The sequence below is a fragment of the Oncorhynchus nerka genome, unplaced genomic scaffold (genome assembly GCF_034236695.1).
Source record: "Oncorhynchus nerka isolate Pitt River unplaced genomic scaffold, Oner_Uvic_2.0 unplaced_scaffold_1400, whole genome shotgun sequence".
NCBI classification, from domain to species: Eukaryota; Metazoa; Chordata; class Actinopteri; order Salmoniformes; family Salmonidae; genus Oncorhynchus; species Oncorhynchus nerka.
In genome coordinates, this window is record NW_027039911.1 from 105,001 (window position 1) to 110,578 (window position 5,578).

Here is a 5,578-nt window from a genome sequence, read left to right on the forward strand (position 1 = left end):
TTTAGAGCGCTCAGTGTGTGCATGTGTTTGGTTTCTCCATCCTGTTTGTTTGCTCAATGTGTTTGGTTTCTCCATCCTGTTGAATGTTCGTTTGTTTAGAGCGCTCAGTGTGTGCATGTGTTTGGTTTCTCCATCCTGTTGAATGTTACGGGGGCGTTTGTTTAGAGCGCTCAGTGTGTGCATGTGTTTGGTTTCTCCATCCTGTTGAATGTTATGGGGGCGTTTGTTTAGAGCGCTCAGTGTGTGCATGTGTTTGGTTTCTCCATCCTGTTGAATGTGTTAGAGCGCTCAGTGTGTGCATGTGTTTGGTTTCTCCATCCTGTTGAATGTTACGGGGCGTTTGTTTAGAGCGCTCAGTGTGTGCATGTGTTTGGTTTCTCCATCCTGTTGAATGTTATGGGGCGTTTGTTTGAATGTTATGTGTTTGGTTTCTCCATCCTGGGGCGTTTGTTTAGAGCGCTCAGTGTGTGCATGTGTTTGGTTTCTCCATCCTGTTGAATGTTACGGGGCGTTTGTTTAGAGCGCTCAGTGTGTGCATGTGTTTGGTTTCTCCATCCTGTTGAATTGATGGGGCGTTTGTTAGTGTGTGCATGTGTTTGGTTTCTCCATCCGTTTGTTTAGAGCGCTCAGTGTGTGCATGTGTTTGGTTTCTCCATCCTGTTGAATGTTACGGGGGCGTTTGTTTAGAGCGCTCAGTGTGTGTTATGTGTTTGTTTCTCCATCAGTGTGTGCATGTGTTTGGTTTCTCCATCCTGTTGAATGTTACGGGGCGTTTGTTTAGAGCGAATGTGTTTGGTTTCTCCATCCGGGGCGTTTGTTTAGAGCGCAGTGTGTGCATGTGTTTGGTTTCTCCATCCATGTGTGTGCATGTGTTTGGTTTCTCCATCCTGTTGAATGTTACGGGGGCGTTTGTTTAGAGCGCTCAGTGTGTGCATGTGTTTGGTTTCTCCATCCTGTTGAATGTTACGGGGGCGTTTGTTTAGAGCGCTCAGTGTGTGCATGTGTTTGGTTTCTCCATCCTGTTGAATGTTACGGGGGCGTTTGTTTAGAGCGCTCAGTGTGTGCATGTGTTTGGTTTCTCCATCCTGTTGAATGTTACGGGGCGTTTGTTTAGAGCGCTCCAGTGTGTTTGGTTTCTCCATCCTGTTGAATGTTACGGGGCGTTTGTTTATGTGTTTGGTTTCTCCATCCTGTTGAATGTTATGGGGGTGTTGGTTTAGAGCGCTCAGTGTGTGCATGTGTTTGGTTTCTCCATCCTGTTGAATGTTATGGGGGCGTTTGTTTAGAGCGCTCAGTGTGTGCATGTGTTTGGTTTCTCCATCCTGTTGAATGTTACGGGGCGTTTGTTTAGAGCGCTCAGTCAGTGTGTGCATGTGTTTGGTTTCTCCATCCTGTTGAATGTTAGCGCTCAGTGTGTGCATGTGGGCGTTTTGTTTAGAGCGCGCTCAGTGTGTGCATGTGTTTGGTTTCTCCATCCTGTTGAACGGGGCGTTTGTTTAGCGCTCAGTGTGTGCATGTGGGTTTCTCCATCCGTTTGTTTAGAGCGCTCAGTGTGTGCATGTGTTTGGTTTCTCCATCCTGTTGAATGTTAGCGCTCAGTGTGTGCATGTGGGTTTCTCCATCCGTTTTGTTTAGAGCGCTCAGTGTGTGCATGTGTTTGGTTTCTCCATCCTGTTGAATGTTTAGCGCTCAGTGGGGCGTTTGTTTAGAGCGCTCAGTGTGTGCATGTGTTTGGTTTCTCCATCCTGTTGAATGTTATGGGGGCGTTTGTTTAGAGCGCTCAGTGTGTGCATGTGTTTGTTTCTCCATCCATGTGTTTGTGTTTTTCTCCATCCTGTTGAATGTTACGGGGGCGTTTGTTTAGAGCGCTCAGTGTGTGCATGTGTTTGGTTTCTCCATCCTGTTGAATGTTAGCGCTCAGGGGCGTTTCTCCATCCTTTGTTTAGAGCGCTCAGTGTGTGCATGTGTTTGGTTTCTCCATCCTGTTGAATGTTACGGGGCGTTTGTTTAGAGCGCATCCATGTTGTGTGCATGTGTTTGGTTTCTCCATCCTGTTGAATGTTACGGGGGCGTTTGTTTAGAGCGCTCAGTGTGTGCATGTGTTTGGTTTCTCCATCCTGTTGAATGTTACGGGGGCGTTTGTTTAGAGGGTTTCTCCATCCTGTTGAATGTTACGGGGCGTTTGTTTAGAGCGCTCAGTGTGTGCATGTGTTTGTTTCTCCATCCTGTTGAATGTTACGGGGCGTTTGAGTGTTTGGTTTCTCCATCCTGTTGAATGTTACGGGGCGTTTGTTTCAGTGTGTGCATGTGTTTGGTTTCTCATCCATCCTGTTGAATCCTGTTATGTCAGTGTGTGCATGTGTTTGGGGCGTTTGTTTAGAGCGCTCAGTGTGTGCATGTGTTTGGTTTTCTCCATCCTGTTGAATGTTATGGGGGCGTTTGTTTAGAGCGCTCAGTGGTGCATGTGTTTGTTTCTCCATCCTTTGAATGTTATGGGGGCGCGCTCAGTGTGTGCATGTGTTTGGTTTCTCCATCCTGTTGAATGTTACGGGGGCGTTTGTTTAGAGCGCTCAGTGTCTCCATCCTGTTGAATGTTATGGGGGCGTTTGTTTAGAGCGCTCAGTGTGTGCATGCGTTTGGTTTCTCCATCCTGTTGAATGTTATGGGGGCGTTTGTTTAGAGCGCTCAGTGTGTGCATGTGTTTGGTTTCTCCATCCTGTTGAATGTTACAGGGTTGTTTGCCGTGAGCCGCCTAGAAATACGTGACCTCTGAGTAGGCCTAAATCTACTGTGAGTTGAAGGTAAATGGTGTTTAATTTATGAACTGTGATGAAACAGTAGCTATAAAACCTACTTGAGTAGGATGCATAGATTTCATGGCTAAAGCCTCAAAAGAAGAAAACACAGTCTTTTTTTTGTGTGTTTGTAAAATGAAGTTTGCTGTAATAAATACATGTTGGATTTTATGAGCAGAAACCAACCTATCCAGCCATGATGAAAAGCTCCTTTATGCTCCTGGAACAAAGAGAGGATATGTGTTTTTTTGTGCCAATAACCCTTTTGTCCCCATTTGGTTTCATTTGATTAAAAACAGAAGTATAGAGGCTCCCCTCAATGAAGGCTGTTGTTGTTGTTGTCCTGCCCAATGCGTTCGCCATGTAGCCAAGCCTACCAATAAAGGTGTTTGGCTCCTGAGACTGCTTTGAAATAAATCTTAATCGCCAAATCGTTAGTAAAATATATAGTTTGGAAGCAGCAAAACAGTGAGTGGACATCCCTTTATATCTATATATTGTTTAGGCCCATAGCTGCAGGATGTAGGGGTGCTGAGGGTGCTGCAGCAACCCCTGAAAATACATAGATCATTTTTGGAGAAAAACTAATATTGTTTCACAAAAGTAGTGCACTGGACCTTTACTAGTATCAGCAGACCGATATACTGTAGATGTCAGTAGTGTGGGAAAACAGTTTTTGTAGTCATCTCTGCTTTGGCAAAAAAAAGAAGGTTGTTGTATAATTTAGAACAGTATCTTGCAGGATTCAATAGTTGGAATTGTAGAGTAGTTGTTGCCCTGTACCATTTATCTGTGATGTCATTCTAATGGAATCCAGAAAGAACACAACCCTGTTCCATTTCTCTGTGATGTCATTCTAATGGAATCCAGAAAGAACACAACCCTGTTCCATGTATCTGTGATGTCATTCTAATGGAATCCAGAAAGTACACAACCCTATACCATTTATCTGTGATGTCATTCTAATGGAATATAGAAAGAACACAACCCTGTACCATTTATCTGTGATGTCATTCTAATGGAATCCAGAAAGAACACAACCCTATACCATTTATCTGTGATGTCATTCTAATGGAATACAGAAAGAACACAACCCTATACCATTTATCTGTGATGTCATTCTAATGGAATACAGAAAGAACAAAACACTGTACCATTTCTCTGTGATGTCATTTTAATGGAATACAGAAAGAACAAAACCCTGTACCATTTCTCTGTGATGTCATTCTAATGGAATCCAGAAAGAACACAACCCTGTTCTCAAACATTTACATAAACGTGTGCGAAGTTGTGGGCTTAGACACAAAACATACACATCAAATTAAATAGTTGTCTTGATCAAATAACATGGAAAAACAATCACTTTTTTGTGCAGCATTCATTAACCATCCTTACAAACCACTTAATGTAAATGTACATTACCGTATTGTACACAGGCTGGTCATCTAGGTTTGTACCTGTAGACTTTCTATCACCATGGAGATAAAACAATGACCAATACAGTGACTGAGCACATTGAGACATCAAGTGGTCCATGATGATGTGATGTGACGAAGTGGCTCAGTTGGTAGAGCATGGTGCTTGTGTAGCCGATGTGAAATGGCTAGTTAGTTAGCGGTGGTGCGCGCTAGTGGCGTTTCAATCGGTGACGTCACTTGTTCCCCGCGGCTTTTGTGGAGCGATGGGTAACGATGCTTCGAGGGTGACTGTTGACGTGTGCAGAGCGTCCCTGGTTCAAATCAAATCAAATCAAATTTTATTTGTCACATACACATGGTTAGCAGATGTTAATGCGAGTGTAGCGAAATGCTTGTGCTTCTAGTTCCGACAATGCAGTGATAACCAACAAGTAATCTAACTAACAATTCTAAAACTACTGTCTTATACACAGTGTAAGGGGATAAAGAATATGTACATAAGGATATATGAGTGAGTGATGGTACAGAGCAGCATACAGTAGATGGTATCGAGTACAGTATATACATATGAGATGAGTATGTAGACAAAGTAAACAAAGTGGCATAGTTAAAGTGGCTAGTGATACATGTATTACATAAGGATGCAGTCGATGATGTAGAGTACAGTATATACGTATGCATATGAGATGAATAATGTAGGGTAAGTAACATTATATAAGGTAGCATTGTTTAAATTGGCTAGTGATATATTTACATAATTTCCTATCAATTCCCATTATTAAAGTGGCTGGAGTTGGGTCAGTGTCAATGACAGTGTGTTGGCAGCAGCCACTCAATGGTGGCTGTTTAACAGTCTGATAGCCTTGAGATAGAAGCTGTTTTTCAGTCTCTCAGTCCCAGCTTTGATGCACCTGTACTGACCTCGCCTTCTGGATGATAGCGGGGTGAACAGGCAGTGGTTCGGGTGGTTGATGTCCTTGATGATCTTTATGGCCTTCCTGTAACATCGGGTGGTGTAGGTGTCCTGGAGGGCAGGTAGTTTGCCCCGGTGATGCGTTGTGCAGACCTCACTACCCTCTGGAGAGCCTTACGGTTGAGGGCGGAGCAGTTGCCGTACCAGGCGGTGATACAGCCCGCCAGGATGCTCTCGATTGTGCATCTGTAGAAGTTTGTGAGTGCTTTTGGTGACAAGCCGAATTTCTTCAGCCTCCTGAGGTTGAAGAGGCGCTGCTGCGCCTTCTTCACGACGCTGTCAGTGTGAGTGGACCAATTCAGTTTGTCTGTGATGTGTATGCCGAGGAACTTAAAACTTGCTACCCTCTCCACTACTGTTCCATCGATGTGGATAGGGGGTGTTCCCTCTGC